This window comes from Sus scrofa, chromosome 17 (genome assembly GCF_054392235.1).
Source record: "Sus scrofa isolate SSC_HxYL_T2T_F1_AM1 chromosome 17, Sscrofa_HxYL_maternal_Yorkshire_Landrace_v2.0, whole genome shotgun sequence".
NCBI lineage: Eukaryota > Metazoa > Chordata > Mammalia > Artiodactyla > Suidae > Sus > Sus scrofa.
In genome coordinates this window covers 16,533,207-16,558,671 of record NC_139399.1, presented here as the reverse complement: position 1 = coordinate 16,558,671, position 25,465 = coordinate 16,533,207, and the positions used below count along the sequence as shown (strand labels likewise).

At 41.3% G+C, this 25,465-nt stretch overlaps 1 long non-coding RNA gene across 1 annotated transcript; it reads left to right on the top strand.

The window, feature by feature from the left end:
- Positions 1 to 2,074: 2,074 nt before the first annotated feature.
- Positions 2,075 to 6,455, top strand: LOC146395143 (uncharacterized). Its single transcript, XR_014832696.1, has 2 exons — positions 2,075 to 2,299; positions 4,385 to 6,455. It is a non-coding gene; the product is annotated as an uncharacterized LOC146395143 (long non-coding RNA).
- Positions 6,456 to 25,465: the final 19,010 nt, after the last annotated feature.

Genomic DNA, 25,465 nt, shown 5'->3' with positions numbered 1-25,465 from the left:
ACTTACATACAGGGATCCTCACAGAGAAGAATTGAAAACTCTAAAGAGATGGTTAAAGCTGGGCATTAACATTTTAACAAAGGGTAATCATAACCTCTATTGAAAACAGTATAGAGTTCCTCAGAAAACTAAATATAGAACCACCATATGATCTAGCAATCCCACTCCTGGGCATATAACTGGAAAATAATTTCATTCAAAAATGAACATGCACCCCTGTGTTCATGAAACACTATTCCCAATAGCCAAGACGTGGAAACAACCTGAATGTCCATCAACAGAGGAATAGATTAAGAAGAAGTAGTATGCAATGGAATACTACTCAACCATAAAAAAGAACAAAATAATGCCATATGCAGCAACATGGATGCAACTAGAGATTTTCATAATAAGTGAAGTAAGTCAGAAAGAGAAAGACAAATACCATATGCTATCACTTATATGTGGAATCTAAAATATGGCACAGATGAACCTATCTAGAGAACAGAAACAGACTCACAGACATAGAGAACACACTTGTGGTTGCCAAGGGGGAGGGAGTGGGGTGCACTGGGAATTTGAGGTTAATAGATGCAAACTATTGCATTTAGAATGCATAAGTAATGAGGTTCTACTGTACGGCACAGGGAACTATATCCACTCTTCTGGGATAGAGCATGATGGAAGATAATATAAAAAAGAATGTATGACTGAGCTATTTTGCTGTACAGCAGAAATTGAGAGAAAATTGTAAATCACCTATAATAAAAAACAAAACAAAAGATGATAAAATGCAGAGAAGAGACTGGACAAAGGAAAAGGAGGGTTGGGTAAATTATGGGCAGGGGACTAGGAAAAGCAGATCAATAAGGTAAATAAGAGTTGTGTTAAAAGTTGTTATGCACTCTCAGTTGATAGGAGTTGTCTCTGGTGACAAAGACAAAAGGACACATTTATAAATGGAAATTTCCAAGCTGCCTTGGCTAAAGGAAAACTTATGCCCTGCTTTGAGGCAGAAAGCTTAAGACTGAGAGCTCCTCTTGTGTTTGCTGTTCTTAACTGTCTTCAGCTCATGATAATCCTTATGCAAGTAATTTGCAAAAAAGAATCCCTTGACAAGGGTCAGATTTGGGGTAGCATATTCCTTTTTTTTCCATATTTTACCTTTTTTTTAATGCATACATTATTTTCTCTAGTTATAATTGCAGTACAGAGACAGTTTTGTTTTAAACTCCCCCCATTAGTGAATCTCATCACGCATTTTTTCCTGAATATATTCTTTATATTTGTCAGAAAACCATGTATGGTATATGAATTCATACTGAAAGGATGAAAATGCAACCTAACCCTCCCAGAACCCAGGAAGTTAATAAAAAGCTCTAAATGCCCCCGAATTCCAGACCCTGCTCGCTGCCAGTAAATAGGTAGAAGGTCACACTTCTTGCTGTTCCAGGGCCTGCTATCCTGGCCTAAGTAAGATAACAGGACAACAACAACAACAAAAAAGACAAAAAGACAAAAAGACAAAAAAGAAAAAAAAGGGGAGTTCCCATCGTGGCGCAGTGGTTAACGAATCCGACTAGGAACCATGAGGTTGCAGGTTCCGTCCCTGACCTTGCTCAGTGGGTTAACGATCTGGCGTTGCTGTGAGCTGTGGTGTAGGTTGCAGATTCGGCTCGGATCCTGCGTTGCTGTGGCTCTGGCGTAGGCCGGTGGCTGCAGCTCCGATTCAACCCCTAGTCTGGGAACCTCCATATGCCACGGGAGCGGCCCAAGAAATAGCAACAACAACAAAAAAGACAAAAAGACAAAAAAAAAAAAAAAGATAACAGGAAATGAGTTGACTAATCATTTATCTGGATTCTGTAAAACTGACTGGCGCCATAGAAGAACTGATTACACATTGAAAGCCCTAGTGACCTATCTCAACTGCAATCTGTCACTCTGCCCAGGAGCCCGCGCAAATGGGGACCTCCGGAGCTGTTTTAAAATGATTGGTCCACGGAGCGCGGGCTCTCGATATTTTAAAATGATTGGTTTGCGACGCACAGGCTCTGCTGTGAACCCCATAAAAGCTGTCCCGGTTCCGCACTCGTGGCCGCAGTCCTCTACCCCTGCGTGGCGTTCGACTGTGGGCCCCAGCGCGCTTGGAATAAAAATCCTCTTGCTGTTTGCATCAAGACTGCTTCTTGTGAGTGATTTGGGGTGTCGCCTCTTCCGAGTCCGGACGAGGGGGATTTTTCCATCTACTGGCCTTTCATTTGGTGCGTTGGCCGGGAAATCCTGCGACCACCCCTCACACCCGAGAACCGACTTGGAGGTAAAGGGATCCCCTTTGGAACGTGTGTGTTGGCCGGCGTCTCTGTTCTGAGTGTCTGTTTTCGGTGATGCGCGCTTTCGGTTTGCAGCTGTCCTCTCAGACCGTAAGGACTGGGGGACTGTGATCAGCAGACGTACTAGGAGGATCACAGGCTGCCGCCCTGGGGGAACGCCCCGGGAGGTGGGGAGAGCCAGGGACGCCTGGTGGTCTCCTACTGTCGGTCAGAGGACCGAGTTCTGTTGTTGAAGCGAAAGCTTCCCCCTCCGCGGCCGTGCGACTCTTTTGCCTGCTTGTGGAAGACGCGGACGGGTCGCGTGTGTCTGGATCTGTTAGTTTCTGTTTCGTGTGTCTTTGTCTTGTGCGTCCTTGTCTACAGTTTTAATATGGGACAGACGTGACGACCCCCCCCTTAGTGTGACTCTCGACCATTGGACTGAAGTTAAATCCAGGGCTCATGATTTGTCAGTTCAGCTTAAGAAGGGACCTGGGCAGACTTTCTGTGCCTCTGAATGGCCGACTTCGATGTTGGACGGCCATCAGAGGGGACCTTTAATTCTGAGATTATCCTGGCTGTTAAAGCAATTATTTTTCAGACTGGACCCGGCTCTCATCCCAATCAGGAGCCCTATATTCTTACGTGGCAAGATTTGGCAGAAGATCCTCCGCCCTGGGTTAAACCCTGGCTAAATAAACCAAGAAAGCCAGGTCCCCGAATTCTGGCTCTTGGAGAGAAAAACAAACACTCGGCCGAAAAAGTCAAGCCCTCTCCTCGTATCTACCCCGAGATTGAGGAGCCGCCGACTTGGCCGGAACCCCAACCCGTTCCCCCACCCCCTTATCCGTCACAGGGGGCTGCGAGGGGACCCTCTGCCCCTCCTGGAGCTCCGGCGGCGGAGGGACCTGCTGCCGGGACTCGGAGCCGGAGGGGCGCCACCCCGGAGCGGACAGATGAGGTCGTGACATTACCGCTGCGCACCTATGGCCCTCCCATGCCGGGCGGGGGGGGGGGGGGGGCAATTGCAGCCCCTCCAGTATTGGCCCTTTTCCTCTGCAGATCTCTATAATTGGAAAACTAACCATCCCCCTTTCTCGGAGGATCCCCAACGCCTCACGGGGCTGGTGGAGTCTCTTATGTTCTCTCACCAGCCCATTTGGGATGATTGTCAACAGCTGCTGCAGACACTCTTCACAACCAAGGAGCGAGAGAGAATTCTGTTAGAGGCTAGAAAAAATGTTCCTGGGGCCGACGGGCAACCCATGCAGTTGCAAAATGAGATTGACATGGGATTTCCCTTGACTCGCCCCGGTTGGGACTACAACACGGCTGAAGGTAGGGAGAGCTTGAAAATCTATCGCCAGGCTCTGGTGGCGGGTCTCCGGGGCGCCTCAAGACGGCCCACTAATTTGGCTAAGGTAAGAGAGGTGATGCAGGGACCGAACGAACCTCCCTCGGTATTTCTTGAGAGGCTCATGGAAGCCTTCAGGCGGTTCACCCCTTTTGATCCTACCTCGGAGGCCCAGAAAGCCTCAGTGGCCCTGCCTGGCCTTCATAGGGCAGTCAGCCCTGGACATCAGAAGAAAACTTCAGAGACTAGAAGGGTTACAGGAGGCTGAGTTACGTGATCTAGTGAAGGAGGCAGAGAAAGTGTATTACAAAAGGGAGACAGAAGAGGAAAGGGAACAAAGAAAAGAAAGAAAGAGGAAAGGGAGGAAATTTTTCTGAGATTTGGAATACCTAAGGTAATAGGGTCAGACAATGGTCCAGCTTTGGTTGCCCAGGTAAGTCAGGAACTGGCCAAGATATTGGGGATTGATCGGAAACTGCATTGTGCATGCAGACCCCAAAGCTCAGGACAGGTAGAGAGGATGAATAGAACCATAAAAGAGACCCTCACCAAATTGACCACAGAGACTGGCGTTAATGATTGGATAACTCTCCTGCCCTTTGTGCTTTTCAGGGTTAGGAACACCCCTGGACAGTTTGGGCTGACCCCCTATGAATTGCTCTATGCCCGCCCCCCCCCCCCCCCCCCCCCGTTGGTAGAAATTGCCTCTGTACACAGTGCTGATGTGCTGCTTTCCCAGCCTTTGTTCTCTAGGCTCAAGGCGCTCAAGTGGGTGAGGCAGCGAGCGTGGAAGCAGCTCCGGGAGGCCTACTCAGGAGAAGGAGACTTGCAAGTTCCACATCGCTTCCAAGTGGGAGATTCAGTCTATGTTAGACGCCACTGTGCGGGAAACCTTGAGACTCGGTGGAAGGGCCCTTATCTCGTACTTCTGACCACACCAACGGCTGTGAAAGTCCAAGGAATCTCCACCTGGATCCATGCGTCCCACGTCAAGCCGGCGCCACCTCCCGACTCGGGGTGGAGAGCCGAAAAGACTGAGAATCCCCTTAAGCTTCACCTCCATCGCCTGGTTTCTTACTCTAACAATAACTCCCCAGGCCAGTGGTAAACGCCTTGTGGACAGCCCGACCTCCCCTAAACCCTTATCTCTCACCTGGCTACTTACTGATTCCAGTACAGGTATTACTATTAACAGCACTCAAAGGGAAGCTCCCTTAGGGACCTGGTGGCCTGAGCTACATGTCTGCCTTCGATTGGTAATCCCTGGTCTTAACACCATGTCCACACCCCCCGATATACTCCGTGCTTACGGGTTTTATGTTTGTCCAGGACCCCCAAATAATGAAGAATATTGTGGACATCCCAGGGATTTCTTTTGCAAGAAATGGAGCTGTGTAACCTCTAATGATGGGTATTGGAAATGGCCAACCTCTCGGCAAGATAGAGTAAGTTTCTCTTTTGTTAACAGTTATGCCAGTTATAATCAGTTTAATTACGGCCATGGGAGATGGAAAGATTGGCAGAGACAGACACAAAACAGGCAAATAAGCTGCTCCCCGTCAGACCTAGATTACCTGAAAATAAGTTTCACTGAAAAAGGAAAACGAGAAAATATTCAAAAGTGGATAAATGGTATGTCTTGGGGAGTAGTGTACTATAGAGGCTCTTGGGGAGGAGAAGGATCTATTCTAACTATTCGCCTCAGAATAGAAACTCAGATGGAACCTCCGGTTGCTGTAGGACCAAATAAGGTGTTAACTGAACAAGGACCTCCAATCCAAGGACAGAGGCCATCTCCTAATCCCTCTGATTTCAATACAACCTCTGGATGAGTCCCCACTGAACCTAACATCCCTGTTAAAACAGAGCAGAGACTCTTTAGCCTCATCCAGGGAGCTTTTCAAGCTCTTAACTCCACAACTCCAGAGGCTACCTCTTATGTTGGCTTTGTCTAGCCTCGGGCCCACCTTACTACGAGGGAATGGCTAGAGAAGGGAAACTCAACGTCACAAAGAAAGAGAGGCTGGCCAAGGATGGTGTGAGGGATGGTTCAACAAGTCCCCATGGGTGACCACCCTGCTTTCTGCTCTGATAGGACCCCTAGTGATACTGCTCCTGTTGCTTACAGTTGGGCCTTGCTTAATTAATCGGTTTGTTGCCTTTGTTAGAGAACGAGTGAGTGCAGTTCAGATCATGGTACTTAGACAACAGTACCAAGGCCTTCCGAGCCAAGGAGAAACTGACCTCTAGCCTTCCCAGTTCTAAAATTAGAACTATTAACAAGAGAAGAAGTGGGCAATGAAAGGATGAAAATACAACCTAACCCTCCCAGAACCCAGGAAGTTAATAAAAAGCTCTAAATGCCCCTGAATTCCAGACCCTGCTCGCTGCCAGTAAATAGGTAGAAGGTCACACTTCTTGCTGTTCCAGGGTCTGCTATCCTGGCCCAAGTAAGATAACAGGAAATGAGTTGACTAATCATTTATCTGGATTCTGTAAAACTGACTGGCGCCATAGAAGAATTGATTACACATTGAAAGCCCTAGTGACCTATCTCAACTGCAATCTGTCACTCTGCCCAGGAGCCCGCGCAAATGCGGACCTCCGGAGCTGTTTTAAAATGATTGGTCCACGGAGCGCGGGCTCTCGATATTTTAAAATGATTGGTTTGCGACGCACAGGCTCTGTTGTGAACCCCATAAAAGCTGTCCCGGTTCTGCACTCGTGGCCGCAGTCCTCTACCCCTGCGTGGCATTGGACTGTGGGCCCCAGCGCGCTTGGAATAAAAATCCTCTTGCTGTTTGCATCAAGACCGCTTCTTGTGAGTGATTTGGGGTGTTGCCTCTTCCGAGTCCGGACGAGGGGAATTTTTCCATCTACTGGCCTTTCAATACTATAGTTTGCTGTGTAACCTATGTCAAATAATTAGATTTCTTTTCACACCTTTAAATTTTTAAAAATGATTAAAAATAGCAAGGAACTGGTATTCCCCAGTACATTTCAAGGCATGGCCTATTCTGATGTCTTTCACAACCCAGTGGAATTCTTGCAGTCAATATAATGGATCACTGTAGACATTTAAAAAATAGAAATAGAACTGATCAAGCCCCTGTGTATGATAAGTGACAGTGATTTGGGAAACAGGCATGCCTTGGTGTATTGGGTCACAGGTAAATATAAAACATGTTTCTCAGAGACAGTCTGTTAAAAAGTTTGAGAAATGTCGTTTTTGTGAAATTCATCTAAATGTGTAATTTTAACTGCAACAAAGGCAACCCTTCTGTTTGTTATTCTTTAGAGAAATTTAGCTTCTTTGAGCTCCAGTTCTCAGGCCGCCATCTCCGCAACCACTTTGCATCACATTTGCATTACTAAAAGTACCCAAAGGATTTTTTAAAAAGAAAGGGACTCCCACAGGAGTTCTAGTCTCTACTTCTAGAGAAACAAAAGCATTGAATATTGCTTTTGAATACCTTTTTCTTCTCCAGCTTTTTTTTTTTTTTTTTCCCTTGGCTTCACCTGTGGCATTTGAATGTTCCTGGGCCAAGGATGGAATCTGAGCCACAGTTGCAGCAATGCCAGATCCTTAACCCACTGCTCCACAGTAGGAACTCCTCCTTCAGCTTCTATCTATTAACATTTCCAAAAATGTCTAAGTTGAATGTCAACCAGAAGGCCCTAAATACATTATCTCTTTTTTTTTCTATGTATTTTTTTCATTGACTTATATCTTGGTCCTCAACTAACATAAATTCCTTGAGACTAATACCTGATTAATATTTCTTTGAATTTCCCATTATGCATGTATTTAATAAATATAATTTCTTATTAAGGTCATAATATGACAGGTGGAGTCCCAAAATTAAAATGCAAGGGGCTTTTTTTTGGGAGGGGGGCTGCAGGTGCAGCATATGGAGGTTCCCGATCTAGAGGTCGAATCGGAGCTGTAGCTGTGAATCTGACTAGTATCCATGAGGACACAGGTTTGATCCCTGGCCTCACTCAGTATGTTAAGGATCAGGCATTGCCATGTGCTGTGGCATAGGTCATCAGCTACAGCTCTAATTCAACCCCTAGCCTGGGAAGCTCCATATGCTGAGACTTGTGGCCCTAAAAAGACAAATGAATAAATAAATAAAATGCAAGTTAACACCACTGAAAAGTTAAGGAAATGGATGTGTGAGCCAGTTTGGCTAAAAAGATGTAGCACTAGAGGTCCCTCTCTAACAAATACGTCCCTGTCCAAGTAGTGTTTGGTGCCATTCGGTGGCTGTCATTGGCTCCATTTTAATTAATTAATTATTTCATTAATTTGCCGTACCCTCGGCAAGTGGAAGCTCCCAGGCCAGGGACTGAACCTGCCCCACAGCAGTGACCTGAGCCACTGCAGTGACAACGCTGAATCCTTAACCCACTGAGCCACCAGGAAACTCCCTGTTCCATTTTAAATATCTCCAGAGCCAATTCTGGGGCTAACTGGAGATCCATTTCCAGGCTCGTAAAAGGGATTTGAGGCATCTTGACACACACTTCATGGGCTGAGTTCATGACAGGAGAAAACTGGGCAGGTTCAGACTTAAAATCTACCTCTTAGCTTCAAGCTGGGGTTTTCACTTTTGCTCTAACTGGTCCAAGATATCCATCCTCAACACCTGTGTTGAAGAGTAGAGGCAAAAAGGACAAAGTCGGTTTTATTAAATTTTCTTTAATTTTTCTTTAATTTTTAACTTTTTTTATGGCTGCACCCACAGCATATGGAAGTTGCCAGGCCAGAAATCACACCTGAACCTCCACAGCAACCCAAGCCATTGCAGTGACAACACCAGATCCTGAACCTGATGTCAGGTGGGAACTCCAAGATTTCAGTTATTTTTATAGAGGAGTTTTATAGGATATGTAACCATTTTTTTTTTAAATGCAAACTTGGCAAGGAGATGATTTACTCAGAAAGATTATAGCAGGGGGAGAAAGAGGAGAGATATTAATGCAGTAAGGAGAAAGGAATCCTGATAATAGAAAGAGTGCTGACATCAGATCTAGAAGCATCTCAAGGAGTAGGCAAGAAAGGCTTTCCTTTCTTTCTTTCTTTATTTAATTGGCCCCACCCGAGGCATGTGGATCTTCCCAGGCTAGAGATCAAACCTGCACCAGTTCCCTGGTGGCTCAGCGGGATCCTTAATCCACTGAGCCACAAGGGAACTCCAATCATGATAATATTTTAAGATAATCTTACAAATTATCTGTTCTCATAAATAAGAGACTAGACAATAACAAATTCCCTAAGTCACATTCCAAGGAATTAATGTAAATTTCTTAGAGGAAATGTGAAACATGGGGTAAGAAAGATAAGAAAAGCATTGGCTAAGAACATAATTACTTTTTAAAAAATGCAGAACCGAATCATTTATAGGTATTTTTTAAATTGACGGGATTCATGGCAGAAAAAAAGTCTTTGAGAGCAAATTTCTTGGCATTTTCATACATAAGCTACCTGAACTATCAAGCTATGAAACCAATCTGTCAAAATTTAAGAAAGGCTTTGCATCTTGGTTTGCCGAAATACTGACTTTTTCTTTTCATCCTTTATTTTTATTCTGCTTGCCTTTGCTTCTATTCTCTCTTAGGCTGATACATAAGTAAAACTCTTGGAATTTATTAAATTTTGCCATAAAAATAGAAAGCATAATATTTATTTGCAATGTGAGTTTAGCTAATGACAGAAATAAGGTCAGTAAGGAATCAAAGAGGATAATTCTGAGAGCGTATGTCTGTTTATGAGTCGGTCAATGGCTTAAGCAAATTGAGAAAATTCATAGAAAAAGGAGGCACTGAGCTTATCTTAAAATGAGAATTTAAACCCTGAATTAGTGAAAATGATCTGAGGAAATGGAGAGACTCTTTTCCATTGCCCAAATATTGTATATATGTGTGGGGCATATGAAAAGTCTTATCCATAAGTAAAGAAAACTGTTATAATATCAATAAACCGAGTCATCTGAGGTTGCAGTAAGGGAGAATACCAGAGTATTCTCAGACAATTTAAAAAGGGCACTTGTAAACCAGCTATAATAAAAAAGTGAAATGTACAAAAACATCGTAAATCGGCTATAATAAAAAATAAAATATAAAATAAGATTGTAAATCAACAAAATAAAAAACACCTAAAATGCAGCATAAATTGACAGAACATTGTAAATCAACTATACTAAATAAAATAAAAAAATAAAAAGGGCATTTTGTTAGGGCAAGTGAGTGCATGGTTTTCATTACTTATTGAGTAGGCTAAAAAGTTCTTGGGGTGGAGCAGCAGGAATGGGGTAAGTGTTTAGGTTGATTGGTTTTTTGAGGTCAGTGTGGAGGCAAAATTCTGAGCAAAGAAGAAAGCATTACCCTAATCACAGATATTCACTGGTTATAGTTGCAAATGACAGGAGATGGTCTTTCAGACTCTCAGGGGTTGTTATCTAGTACCACCTTGAAACCAAGATCCATGGTCCATTTCCTTACATACATCACTTTTTTTTAACTTTTTTTTTTTTTTTTCAACACATACAGAGGCAGGGTGAGATGGTGGATCAGAAAAATCATCCAAGGAGTTCCCTTCATGGCTCAGTGGTTAATGAACCCGACTAGGATCCATGAGGATGTGGGTTCAATCCCTGGCCTCACTCAGTGGGTTAAGGATCCAGTGTTGCCATGAGCTGTGGTGTAAGTTGCAGACAAGGCTCGGATCCTGCGTTGCTGTGGCTGTGATGAAGGCCAGCAGCTGTAGCTCTGATTCCACTCCTAGCCTGGGAACCTCCATATGCTGCAGGTGCGGCCCTAAAATAGCAAAAAAAAAAAAAAAAGAAAAAGAAAAATCAGCCAAGTTCTAAAGCAAAGCACAAGCATCTATCAGCCTGGTATTGATACAATTGAAATACACATTATTTTACTGCATTTCTTGTTACTTTACGTTACTTTAGTTACTTTACGTAGCTCATAGCACACCTATATGGTTAAGTAATGACATCTGATGATACAGTAAGATGCACTGCCCATTTATGAATCTTCCATGAAACAGTCAGTGGAATAAAAAGCATAGGGGAGAAAAAATACCTGACATTAATGTTGGGAACCAGTGAAGTATTCCACTGAGATGTCAGCATCTTGAGAAACTTCTAGATAGAGTGCTGATGGGAAGAAATGGAGGTAGTTCAGGAAAGGTTGATTTCCAGCAACCTCTCTGAGTGAAAATAAGTGTCAGTGGGAAGCCTGTAGAGCAACCCTGAAAAAACCCCCCTTAAGCCTTTTGATTTAAAGAGCCTTCGGCCAGGGGTGAGGACCGGCTCTCAAAGCACTGAGCACCAAGCACCAGGGGAAATGTTGTTAGATATTTATTTCCTCAAGCTGAGGAGCAGCTCAGGAAAACTGGTTCACTAGGAGGCTAAAGCAAACAGGAAAACAGCTGAGTGTTAGAAGCTTAACCCCCTCAGTGCAGGGAGCAGCTTGGGAAGCTTTGGTTTTTATACATTAGACATCAGCTCTGAATGATTTAAGCAAAACATAAAATTAGGATATTAGGCCACTCATAAAATCACTAGAATGTGCAAGAACTGGGATTATGAAACTATCAGGAAACAGGGTGCAAAAGACATGGTAGTTTGTAGCACGGCTACCAACAGCTGTGGGCCCCAATGGCCACGGTCAGTTCTGTTTGTTCTGAGGCCTCTCCAAAGAGTGATTTGCTGTTTTCTTTCCTTTTTAAAAATTTTTAAACTATTTCTATTTTTTTTCCCATTATTGTTGGTTTACAGTGTTCTGTCAATTTGATTTGCTGTTTTCTTGGCCATCAGAAAGTATTTCTCATAGTCCTTGCTTCTTGGCATCTTTGGTTAATGATTCGAGAGCCCAGGTGTGTGGACCGCATTGTCTAAATCTATGCTGAGGAGAAGAAAAATCTAACCAGATTGATGGTCTGTTGTTTGGCTGATGTGGTCATCCCTCTAGAAAAACAAAAGCTTCAGATACATTCTTATTGAACAAGATATCAATCAGACTTACAAACTCGTGAATAAGAAATCTATGACCTAAAAGAATGGGTGGTGAGAATCACAACTACTTAGACATAGCATCAACCATAAATAGATATATTTTCAAATTGTGCAACAATATGGAAGGCAAATATAAGAAAACTCTTCATATATAACATATATATATAATGTAAATAATCAATAATAATAGCAACAAGAGTCCCAATTCATGGGGAGAAAAAAAATGGAAAATTGGTGCAGTGAAAGTAAAACTAGGCTAATTTCTTTATGGGATGCAGGTTTTTTTATATAACATTTATATAAGGAAGCATTAGTGTCACTATTGTTATTGATACCTGGAAACATATAGGTTATTTTTATTGAAAAAGAGCAGTAAGAAAATAGTAATTGAGATGTATATCTTTCAAATTTGTAGAGAAAAGGTGGAATATAATATAGTTCATAAAGTAAATGATAGAACACTAAGACTAAGAAATACAAAAACAAAGAAAAAATGAGATTAGAAAGTGCATTAGTTTTGACAATAGAAGAGAATTAATGTGAACTAATGTGCTTTACTATTTAAAGCCAAAGTCTTTTCAGTTGAGAAAATATAGTAGACATTTGGCTGCATTCCCAATATCCATTCATCCTATCTTTCCTAACAGAGCCCAGATATTTTTAGGATAGCCACATTATTTCCCCCACTCTTGAAGGTAATCCTGAATAATTTAAGCCAATTATTGTGCAGAATTGCCCTCCAGGCTGTTATTGGTTCACAGGTGAGCACAAGGTCTGACCTGGCCCTTCCCACTGAAGGGACAAAATTAAAGTCTATGACACCTTGAAGCTATCAGGAGAACGAGGTTAGGATGGAGTCACTGCCAAGATGGAATCATGGGGAGACAGAAAGATCCTGGGTCCTTGATGACATCACTGAGCCACTGATTACACAACTGAAGTTCCCAAGTATGTGAGATAACATGTTTCTTATATCTCGAAAGCCAGAGATTTGAGCCTAGAACAAAAGTCAAACCCTAAGCCTAGTTTGCTCCCTACAGTCAACAATTAAACGCTAATTATATGCTAGCTGCAAAGCAGACATATTTCTAATAGGGGCTGGGTTAAAAAATTATGGGACATGATGGCAGAAGAGCATGGAGGTATTAATGAAACAGACCTCATGTGGAAGGAATATCCCATCACGTGATGGGCTAGGTAAAGAACAATGTGTATTTTGATAACATTTCGGTTAAAATTATATGTACAATCCATTTTCTTATGTACTCAGAGAATTTCTGGAAGGATTCACTAGAAACCATTGAATTGCCTGCCTCCTGGGAAGGGAGATACATGACTGGGGCAGAAGTGGAGGAGGTATAGTTTTTACTCTTTGAATTTTGTACCAAGAGCTTGTATTATCTAATCAACTGGTAAGCAAAATTTAAAAGGAGATAGTAAAAGATGAAAACCAAGAGGATAGGGAGTTCCCACCATGAAACAGTGGGTTAAAAATCCAACTGCAGGGTGTTCCCGTCGTGGCATAGCAGAAAAGAATCTGCCTAGGAACCATGAGGTTGCGGGTTTGATCCCTGTCCTCACTCAGTGGGTTAAGGATCCGGTGTTGCCATGAGCCATGGTGTAGGTTGCAGACACAGCTTGGATCTGGTGTTGCTGTGCTCTGGCAGAGGCCAGCGACTGTAACTTCGATCAGACCCCTAGCCTGGGAACCTCCATATGCTGCAGGTGCATCCCTAAAAAGAAAAAAAAAAAAAAAAGAAGAAAAAGGAATCCAACTGCAGTGACTCAGGTTGCCTTAGAGGCACAGGTTCAATCCCCAGCATGGCTCAGTGGGTTGAAGGATCTGCTGTTGCTGCAGCTGTTGCATAGGTTCCCCTGATTCGGGAACTTCCATATGCTGCAGGTGTGGGCATTAAAAAAAAAATAAGTAAATAAAGGATAGGAAAAATAAAAATGACAAATAGGGTCACAAAGTTAACAGCAACATAGTAAATTTTAGAGTAAAAAGCACTACAGGATAAAACATTAAATAAGTAATGAAAGTAATCAGCAAGAGTAGTATAAGTGTCAAAAATATTTATGGGCCCACTAACACGAATTAAATGAATCAGAAATTTGTGAAGATATTGTAAGAAGTGCATTATTCAGAGACAGACTTTAACGTTTCTATTCACTTTAGCAGATTGTAAAGGTGAACGTAAATAATAGCATAGCTGATAAAATATTATTTCTAATATTGATTTAGTAGATACACAGTTTTATGCTGTTATTTTGAATACTACAGACTATGGAACACTATAAAGAGTCGCCGTATGTTGGGTCTGCAGTAGTATAGAGTTATTTCAAGTATCTTAAAATGTGCCCATAGAAACTCAAAAAGTGCTTTGGTTTGGTTTGGTTTTTGGCTTTATTCCCTCACATAGCAAGAAGTCCAGATGAAAAAAGGAGTGATGCTGTTTCAAACGCTCAGGATTTTGCGACAGATTACTTGTGTGATTCTCTTAGGCTTTCCTTTCGGGTTTTAATACACCTGCTGTTGCTATCAACCTAACACCCAGGTTGAAGGCAAAGAGAGGAGGGAGATGAATGGGTCTGACCACAGACAGATTGGTACTTGGGAGACATAAATCGGGTCCTTATCCAGTGTTTCATGTCATTTCCTTGCCTTCCATCCCAAAGTTGGTAAATAATTAAACTAGAAAATAGACAAGAATGATCTTCACAAATCACTAAATCAAAATCTGTGCTCTTTGATCAAAATCTTCCCTCATAATAAGTTCTTCCCATCTGTCAACCTCATCGGTCATCCATTTTCTTCACATTCATATTTATCTAGTGTAGTTCAAAAGTTCAACTTTTTTTTTTTTCTTTTTTACAGCTGCACTTGCAGCATATGGAAGTTCCCAGGCCAGCGGGTTGAATTGGTATAGCTGTAACCTGTCCCACAGCCATGGCAATACCAGATCTGAGCCACAGCTATGACCTACACCACAGCCTATGGCGATGCCAGATCCTCAACCTACTGAGTAAGGCCACGGATCAAACCCCCATCCTCACGGACACTACGTCTTGGGTTCTTAATCCTCTGAGCCACAACACGAACTCCCATAGTTCAGTATTTTAATAACACTTTTGTTAAGACCACAAATTCTCTTGCCTGTCTGTGATATTGTCACTCCCACAGGATAGCACCCATACTCAAGGTGAACCAGTTTTTTGTTTTTTTTTTTCTCTGCCTTACCTTCAGGTGAACAAATGCTGCTGGAGAACTTCACAAACCAAGATATATTGTTATCCTTACACATTCATGACCAGCAACCTCAAATAGAAAATCTGCAGTGTCCCCAAACCCTTCAGTATTGGGTGTATTTGTTTTCCCTCACAAATTTTATTTTATTTTATTTTATTTTATTTATTTTAAGCCATGTCATAAAGAAATTCCTGGACCAAGGATCAAACCCAAGCCATGGCAGAGACCCAAGCCACATCAGTAACAAGGATGGATCTTAACCCACTGAGCCACCAGGGAAGTCATCGGAAGTGGGGGAGGTGTAGGTTTTACTGTGTACTCTTCTGTCCCCTTTGAATTTTGTACCAAGAGTCTGTATTATCTAATCAACTGGTAAGCAAAATTTAAAAGGAGATAGTAAAAGATGAAAACCAAGAGGATAGGGAGTTCCCACCATGAAACAGTGGGTTAAAAATCCAACTGCAGGGTGTTCCCGTCGTGGCATAGCAGAAATGAATCTGCCTAGGAACCATGAGGTTGTGGGTTTGATCCCTGTCCTCACTTAGTGGGTTAAGGATCCGGTGTTGCCATGAGCCATGGTGTAGGTTGCAGACGCAGCTTGGATCTGGCTTTGCTGTGGCTGTGGAAGAGGCTGGTGGCTGCAGCTCCTGTAGGATGAAGAGAAGAAATTTTGCTTTGTTTTGTTTTTAAGACTACTATTATTATTTTTTAATAGTTATTTCCCCAATACAATTTTTTTTTCTACTGTAAAGCATGGTGGCCCAGTTACACATACATGTACACAGTCTATCTTCGCCCATTATCATGCTTCATCATAAGTGACTAGACATAGTTCCCAGTGCTACACAGCAGGATCTCATTGCTAATCCATTCCAAAGGCAATCGTTTGTATCTATTAACCTCAATAGATTAACCACCCCAACCACCCTACTCCCTCCCCCTCCTCCTTGGCAACCACAAGTCTATTCTGCAAGTCCATGATTTTCTTTTCTGTGGAAAGGTTCACTTGTGCCTTATACTAGGTTCCAGATATAAGTGATATCATATGGTATTTGTTTTTCTCTTTCTGACTTGTTTCACTTGGTATGAGAGTCTCTAGTTCCATCTGTGTCACTGCAAATGGCATTATTTCATTCTTTTTTATGGCTGAGTAGTATTCCGTTGTGTATATATACCACATCTTCCTAATCCAGCCATCTGTCGATGGAAATTTGGGTTGTTTCCATGTCTTGGCTATTGTAAATAGTGCTGCAATGAACATGCGGGTGCATGTGTCTTTTTTAAGGAAAGTTTTGTCCAGATATATGCCCAAGAATGGGATTGTTGGGTCATATGGTAGTTCTATGTATAGATTTCTAAGGTATCTCCATAGTGGTTGACCTAGCTTACATTCCCACCAACAGTGCAGGAGGGTTCCCTTTTCTCTACACCCCCCCCCCAGCATTTGTTATTTGTGGACTTACTAATGATGGCCATTCTGACTGGTGTGAGGTGGTATCTCGTGGTAGTTTTGATTTGCATTTCTCTAATAATCATTGATGTTGAGCATTTTTTTATGTGCTTGTTGGCCATCTGTACATCTTCTTTGGAAAAATATCTATTCAGATCTTTTGCCCATTTTTCCATTGGGTCGTTGGCTTTTTTGCTGTTGAGTTGTATAAATTGCTTGTATATTCTAGAGATTAAGCCCTTGTCCATTGCATCATTTGAAACTATTTTCTCCCATTCTGTAAGTTGTCTTTTTGTTTTCTTTTGGGTTTCCTTTGCTGTGCAAGAGCTTGTCAGTTTGATTAGGTCCCATTGGTTTATTTTTTGCTCTTATTTCTGTTGCTTTGGGAGACTGACCTGAGAAAATATTCATAAGGTTGATGTCAGAGAATTTTTTGCCTATGTTCTCTTCCAGGAGTTTGATGGGGTCTTGTTTTACATTTAAGTCTTTCAGCCATTTTGAGTTTATTTTCATGCTTGGTGTGAGGGTGTGTTCTACTTTCATTGATTTGCATGCAGCTGTCTAGGTTTCCCAGCAATGCTTGCTGAAAAGGCTGTCTTTTTCCAATTTTATGTTCTTGCCTCCTTTGTCCAAGATTAATTGACCATAGGTGTCTGGGTTTATTTCTGGGTTCTCTATTCTGTTCCATTGGTCTGTCTGTCTGTTTTGGTACCAGTACCACACTGTCTTGATGACTGTGGCTTTGTAATATTGCTTGAAGTCTGGGAGAGTGATGCTTCCTGCTTGGGTTTTGTTCTTCAGAATTGCTTTGGCAATTATGGGTCTTTTGTGGTCCCATATAAATTTTTGGTTTGTTCTAGTTCTGTGAAAAATGTCATGGGTAATTTGATAGGGATTGCATTGAATCTGTAGATTGCTTTGGGTAGTATGGCCATTTTTACTGTATTAATTTGTCCAACCCAGGAGCATGAAATATCCTTCCATTTCTGTACATCTTTAATTTCCTTGATGAATGTTTTATAGTTCTCAGCATATAAGTCCTTTACCTCCTTGGTCAGGTGTATTCCCAGGTATTTGATTTTTGGGGTGCAATTTTAAAAGGTATCGTATTTTTGTATTTCTTTTCTAATATTTCCCTGTTAGTATTCAGAAATGCGAGTGACTTCTGAATGTTAATCTTATATCCTGCTACTTTGCTGAATTTGTTGATCAGTTCAAGTAGTTTTGGGGTTGAGTCCTTAGGGTTTTCTATATATAGTATCATGTCATCTGCATACAGTGACAGTTTTACCTCTTCGCTTCCTTTTGGATGCCTTTTATTTCTTTTGTTTGTCTGATTGCTGTGGCTAGGACTTCCAGTACTATGTTGAATAACAGTGGGGAGAGTGGACACCCTTTACCTTGTTTGAATACATTCTTTCTAAGTGATTTCAACTTTCTCTGTGGAGTAGACATCAAGGTGCATTGGAGTAGTTATCTAAAATATTTGTGAGGGAGTTCCCTTTTATAGCTTCACCTGCTGGATATGAAAGTTCCCAGGCTAGGGATGGAATTAGAGCTGCAGCTGAGACCTGCACTATAGCCATAGCAATGCCAGATCCAAGCTGCATCTATGACATGCCAGATCCTTAAAGATCCTTAACCCACTGAGTGAGGCCAGGGATTGAACCCACATTCTCTTAATCTGTTGAGCCACAAAGGGAACTCCCTGAATTGGGTCACCATTACATTTCTTGTAGCAATTTTTAATAGCATCTCCTTACCCTATGCTGTATATTCAAAAAACCATCAGCTTCTATTGATCTTAATTAAGACATATCTTTGGAAAAACATATTATCTCTCCTTGGTCTTCTCAAAAGCCCCTCTGTTACTAGTCGAATCCATCTTCCATGTTTTAGCATTAATGATTTGTTTGTTCCTAAGTAGTTATAAGCATACTCTTCTTAAGCATAATTCCTTTACATGGATGTCCATTTCACTTGCTATAAATTCTTACCATAGCTTACAGGCTATATGATTTAGCACCTGCCTTGCTCTTCAGTCTTGTCTTTTTGCACGTGTTCTGTTGCTCTCTGTACCTTGGCCACACAAACCTTTCAGCATTTTGAATGTGCCATTTTTTTTCCCCTCTAGATTAGATCCTTCAGACATGTTCTTGCCTCTGTCTGGAATGCTCCTCTACCTCTTCATTTGATCACATCCTATTCTTTCTTCAGATATCATGTTGAGTGTTGCCTCCTCCAGGAAGCTTCGTTCACCTCCAGCCTCTATCAATTTCCTTTTACCTACTCTTACATATTCCGTTTTCTGTTTCCTTTACCAGGAGACATAATGCTGTGTAACACTATACACATTGCATTTTTTTTTTTCTTTTTACAGCTACAGCTGCATCATATGGAAGTTCCCAGGCTAGGGGTCAAATTGGAGCTGCAGCTGCAGGCCTATGCCACAGCCACAACAACTCCAGACTCAGCCACATCTGTGACGTATGCTGTAGCTTGCAGCACCACTGGATCCTTAACCCACTAAGTGAGGCCAGGAATAGAACCTGCATCCTCACAGAGACAATACTGGGTCCTTAACCCATTGAGCCAGAATGGGAATTTCTTTTTTTGTGTGTGGGTGTGTGTGTCTTTTTATGGCCACACCTGCAGCACATGGAAGTTTCCAGGCTAGGGGTTGAATTGGAGCTGCAGCTGCCAGACAACACCACAGCCACAGCAATGTGGGACATGAGCCTCACTGGCAACCTACACCACAGCTCGTGGCAATGCTGGATCCTTTAACTCACTGAGAGAGGCCGGGGATCAAACCTGCATCCTCATGGATACTAGTTAGGTTTTTTACTGCTGAGCCACAGCAGGAACTCCAGACAATGGGAACTTCTACACACATTATTTTAATTATGTGATTCCTTTTTCTTCTTATTGGAATGTCCTTGCCATGGTTTTAGGAAGCATATTTTGATTTCCCCTATATCTCCAGTGTAGAGCACCAAGCTTTTAACGTAGCAGGAGTTCAATCTCAAACAGAGTCTGCTGTTGAATATTATGCTTGTGGTATTTTTGCTTTCAGTCTAGTACAAGGGCTACCAGTATCATACCCTTGAGAGGCTTAGTCACTGTTGAGGCATTAAAGGTTCAGTGGTGGGTGGGGAATGAATTTGCTTCCTGTGCCTCAGAGATGCACCTCCCTCCCATCACACTCAAAACCACCCTTTGGGAAATTAGCTCTACCGTCCAAGAAGGAGGTTAGAAACAGTCATTTGTATTAAGAATAAAAAAGTAGAGGCTGTCAGGTGACTATGTGCTGCCCCACCAACACAATAATAAATAGGCCTCTATTTTGTTTCAAAGTCTGAGCTCCATTGGAGTCTCTCAATAAAAGGAGAGCATGAGAGCCCCTTATCTATTTTTTTACTTATTTTTGGCCACACCTACAGCAAATTTCCTGGGCCAGGGATCCAACGCGCACCATGGGAGTGATCTGAGCCATAGCAGTGACAATGCCAGATCCTTAACCTGTTGCACCACCAGGGAATTCCTAGAGCCCCTTATCGTTTGAGGATTAAATATGTAACTATGTTCATGGTAAGATTCCCCAGGATTGGTGAAAGAAGAAAGCTGAGAGTTCTATCATGTACTTGTGAGCTAATCATGACAAAGTGTCCTGGGGGCAGCACCAGAAAGCTGTGTCAACAAAAACATTAACATTAAACAAATCCAGCCAAGTAGTACAAAGCAAGTGAAGCCAATCTCCTCTTAACAGCTCTGTTATCTTAGGAGCTGAGCTAGGGAGACTGTGCTGGTAGGTGGTCCCTCAGGGAAGGAGAAATAGCATTCATATTAATACTATGTGTCAGCAGTGACTGTACCTGAATCTAAAAAGGGAATTAGAAAAGCATCATCTTTGAAAATATCTTCAAATGCTCAGTGGATGCTTCCCCTAACATTTTTGAAAAAGACAGGCTTCACCCTGCTGTTGCTGAGGCTCTAGTAATTCTCCAAAGGTGATGTCACTGTCATGCTCAATGAATCAGGAAAATATCTGGCTGGAGAAACCAAATGCTTAGGTTGATTAAGGAAGTCTCAGAGGCCCTTTAGGATGAGACATTCACAGGTATGTGCTCAGTCCCCAGCTCAGAGAATTGCTAACTTCTTTTTATGTGATTTTTCAAAAGAGTTGAGCTGTTTGGCAGATTGAAGATGGCATTACATTCCTTGACATTCTTCCCTTAGAAGAGGTAAGTTCTTTTTCACTTCCACTTTATCCTGCGCTGGTTTGTAACTGTTTTCGTGTGGAGTCAGTGGTAGTGATGCTGTGCCAATTCTGGACTTTTTTTTTTTTTTTTTTTTTTATCTTTTTGCCATTTCTTGGGCCACTCCCTCGGCATATGGTGTTCCCAGGCTAGGGGTCAAATCGGAGCTACAGCCACCGGCCTATGCCAGGGCCACAGCAACGCAGGATCCGAGCCGTGGCTGCAACCTACACCACAGCTCAGGGCAACGCCGGATCGTTAACCCACTGAGCAGGGGCCGGAATGGAACCCACAACCTCATGGTTCCTAGTCGGATTCGTTAACCACTGCGCCACGACGGGAACTCCCAATTCTGGACCTTTTAAGAGGACTAGCCTTGCCCCCAGGAACTCCTGATCCATGAAGTAAGAAGTCTGACTACCCTGCAGAAGAGACCAAATGGAGAAACCTGAGAGTTCATGGAGAGAAAGAGCATGAACCAGCAGGCCTAGCCTTCGAGCCACTAGTCTTAGGCATGAGGGGTTGAATAAAGCCATTGGACCATCAAGGGTATTTCCCATATAGTGGTAGTCTGCCATCCCAGAACAGCCACCACTGATAGCACTGAGTGACCCCATGTGGCAAAGACGTATAGCCCAGCTGATCTCTGCTTGAATTTCTAGTCCGATATTGTTCTACCATCAATAATATGGTGTTTCATGTCACTGCGTTGACTGCAGTTTGTTACCCAGCAATAGTATGTTAAAAGTTGAGGATAAGTGACCCGATCACCAAAGTGCTCATGAAATTCACCTTTTACTTTCTCCCATATCCATATATCGTCACTGAAAGATTTTTTTCTAAGAGTGAATACATCAGATTTTGAGGTGATAGGTTCTAGACACTCATCACCAGAAGGGTTAGAGTTTTCTGGCCTTATAGGAACTGTCATGACCCTCGCTGAAAGCCCTGGATCCAGGCGAGGATGTATGGCAGATCTCATCTCTGCTGTAAATGTGAAACATTTTCTAGATTAGTTCAATGAGATGCCAAATAAAATGGATGAATCGTATGAGGAGAAATCAACTTTTGGGATAGCAGAGTGAGCCTTGGTGACATTCGTTTCCCTCCACAACATCAAAAATACAGGAAAAACAGCTAAATCTAACAACAACAGCAGCAACAAAAAACCTCTTCTCAATTAAACAAAACCAAAAAACAACCTGAAAATCATTTACCTAAGAGAAATGACTAGACCTTAATTAGATGGGGGGAGATGAGTCTGCAAAGCCTTAATGTGGGGCTATTCAGATGCCTTCCTTCCTCCTCAGACACTGATGAAATCAAAGAAAAAAGAGAAAATCTTGAAAAGATCAAGAGAAAAATGATATCACAGACAAGGGATTTTCGCAAAGATTAGAATGTTTTCTCATTGGAAATTGTGGAGACCAGAAGAACCTCCTGGATGATATCTTCAAAATATTGAAAGAAAAACACGATAAATCAATATTTCTATATCTAGCTACACTTTTCAAAACTAAGGGAGAAGTTATGCCATTTCCAGAAAAATAGAATTTATAGCTATAAGAAATAGTAAAGGAAGTCCTTCAGGCTGAAATAAAAACACATTAGGTGGTAACTCTAATTCACACAAAAATATAGAGCACCAATAGAAGTAATGATAAAGGTATTATGAAAGACAGTATAAATATTTTTTTTGTAACACTTTTTTATTCAACCTATTTTAAAAAGCAACCACATAAAGAAGTGATTAGGTAACGGTTTTTCTAACCTCATAATATGTAAAAATATAACTTGTATAGCAATAATTGTACAAAGAATTGTGGAGGAACTGAAACATTGCAGTAAAACTTTGTATGCTATTAAAATTAAGTTAATATTTATTCTGGATGGGTTGTTTTAAATTAGAGTGCTAAATATAATCACAAGAGCAATCACTCACTAGGAAAATAGCTTTTAAAATGCAATTAAAGGGAGTCACCATGATGGCTCAGTGGTTAATGAACCCGTCTAGTAACCATGAAGTTGCAGATTCGATCCCTGGCCTTGCTCAGTGGGTTAGGGATCCCGCATTGCCATGAGCTCTGGTGTAGGTCACAGATGTGGCTTGGATCCCATGTTGCTGAGGCTGTGTTGTAGGCTGGCGTCTGTAGCTCCAATTCAGCCACTAGCCTGGGAACCTCTATATGCAGACGGTGCTGCCCTAAAAAGACAAAAGACAAAAAAAAAAAAAAAAAAAGTGCAGTTAAAGAAAAACAAGGGACTTAAAAAGACTATAAAACATCAACAAAAAAGAAACCAGAAATGAGGAACAGAGGAATTAAAAAAAAAATAAGACATATAGGAAACATACAGCAAATATCAGACATAAATCTTACTTTATTAGTAATTACACTAAATTATAGAAGTTAATCAATCAAAAGTTTGAAATCTGCAGAATGGGGAAAAAAACGATCCAAATAGAGGCTATCTACAAGAGACACACTTTAGATTAAAAGGCATAAATAAGTTGAAAGTGAAAGGGTGAAAAAAAGATAATCTATACCAAGAATAACAAAAACAAAAAACCTGGAGTGGTGATATTAATACAAGAAAATAGAGTGTAAGATAAAAAATGTTTCTAGAGACAAATAAGGATATTTTATATTGTTAAAAAGGTCAGTATATGAAGACGATATAATGATATTAAATTTATAGGGATTTAAGCTCAGAGCTCCAAAATATGTGAAGGAAAACCTGACAAAATTGACAAAACAACCAAGCAATTTAAATATAATAGAAACTTCCAAACCCACATGCAATAGTGGAAAGAGCAACTAGTCAGAATATCCACAAGGAAAAAGAACGCATGAATGGCACCTCGAATAACACTATAAACCAACTGCATGCAACAGACATCTCTAGAAGACTCTATCCAACAATAGCAGAATACATGTTCTTCTCAAGGTAGACCATATGTTAGACCTGAATAAATTTAAAAGGATTGTGATTATACAGAATGTTTTCCAACCACAATGGAATTAAATTTTACATCAACAATAGAGGAAAATCTTGGAAATTAGCAACTATGTGGAAATGTTAAAATTCTTAGAAATAATCGCAAAGACACATGTACTCCGATGTTCACTGCAGCACTATTTGCAATAGCCAAGACATGGAAACAACCTAAATGTCCATCCACAGAGGAGTGGATCAAGAAGAGGTGGTACATATACACAATGGAATATTAAAATGAATGAAATAACAGCATCTTTAGCAACATGGATGGACCTAAGAATTATCATGCTAAGAGAAGTCAGCCATACAATGAGACACCAAACATCAAATGCTTTCACTGACATGTGGAATCAGAAAAAAGGGCGGACTGAACTTCTTAGCAGAACAGATGCTGACTCACAGACATTGAAAAACTTATGCTCTCCGGAGGAGATAGATTGGGGGGTGGGGGGGATACGCTTGGGTTATGGGATGGAAATCCTGTGAAATTGGATTGTTATGGTCATTATACAACTACAGATGTGATAAATTCATTTGAGTAATAAAAAAATTCTTAGAAATAATGAGTCAAATAAGAAAACATAAGAAAAATCACAAAATACTTTGAGAAAAATAAAAATGAAAATGCAACATATCAAAACTTATGGGAAGTGGCAAATACAATGTGAAGAGGGATATTTACTGCTCTAAATGCACTTGTGGACAAAGAAAGGTCTTAAAGAAACAACCCAATTTCCCAATTTAAGAATTACACAATAAAGAACAAACTAAACTCAAAGCAAGCAGAAGGAAAGAAATAATGTGGTGGGAGAGGAATTAACAAAACAAGGGGTAGAAAAACAATGAGAACAAAATTTGTGGGGTTTTTTAAAGTAACAAAATCAATACATTTTAGCTAGACTCACCAAAAAAAAAAGAACTAACACTCAAAATACTAAAATTAGGGATGATAGAAGGACCTTACTACTGATGGTACAGGAATAAAAGGGATAATGAGAGAACTTTTTTGTTTTTTTGTTTTTTTGTTTTTGTCTTTTTGCCATTTCTAGGGCTGCTCCCGTGGCATATGGAGGTTCCCAGGCTAGGGGTCGAATCAGCACTCTAGCTGCCAGCCTATGCCAGAGCCACAGCAACTTGGGATCCGAGCCGTGTCTGCAACCTATACCACAGCTCACGACAACGCTGGATCCTTAACCCACTGAGGAAGGTCAGGGATTGAACCCACAACCTCATGGTTCCTAGTCGGATTCATTAACCACTGCGCCATGACGGGAACTCCGAGAACATTTTGAATGGTCATATGCCAATATATTAGATAACTCAATGAAATAGGAAAATTTCCAGAGAGACAAAACCAAAACTTACTCAAGAAGAATAGATAATCTATAACAGGCAAAAAGAAATGAATTAATAATTTTAAAACTTCCAGCAAATAAAAGCCAGGCCCAGATGGCTTCACTGGTGAATTATATCAAACACTTAAAGACATATTGCTACTAGTTACAAATATTAGCATAAAATTACATGAAGAAATAATGCTTCCTAACCCTTGTAATAAGGCCAGTCTTCCTAGACAAAGAGAACAAAAACCAGGAAAACCACAGACAAATATCCTTTGTGAATACAGACATAAAATTGCTCAGAAGATAACAGCAAACCAAATGCAGCAACACAGAAAAAGGATTATGCATTATGAACAATTAAGATTTGTTCCAGTAATGCTAGGTTGGCTAAACACTTCAGAACAATAAACTTAGTACACTGTATTAATAGAATAAAGGATTAAAACCACATGATCACCTCAACAGATTCAAAAAAGTCATTTGACATA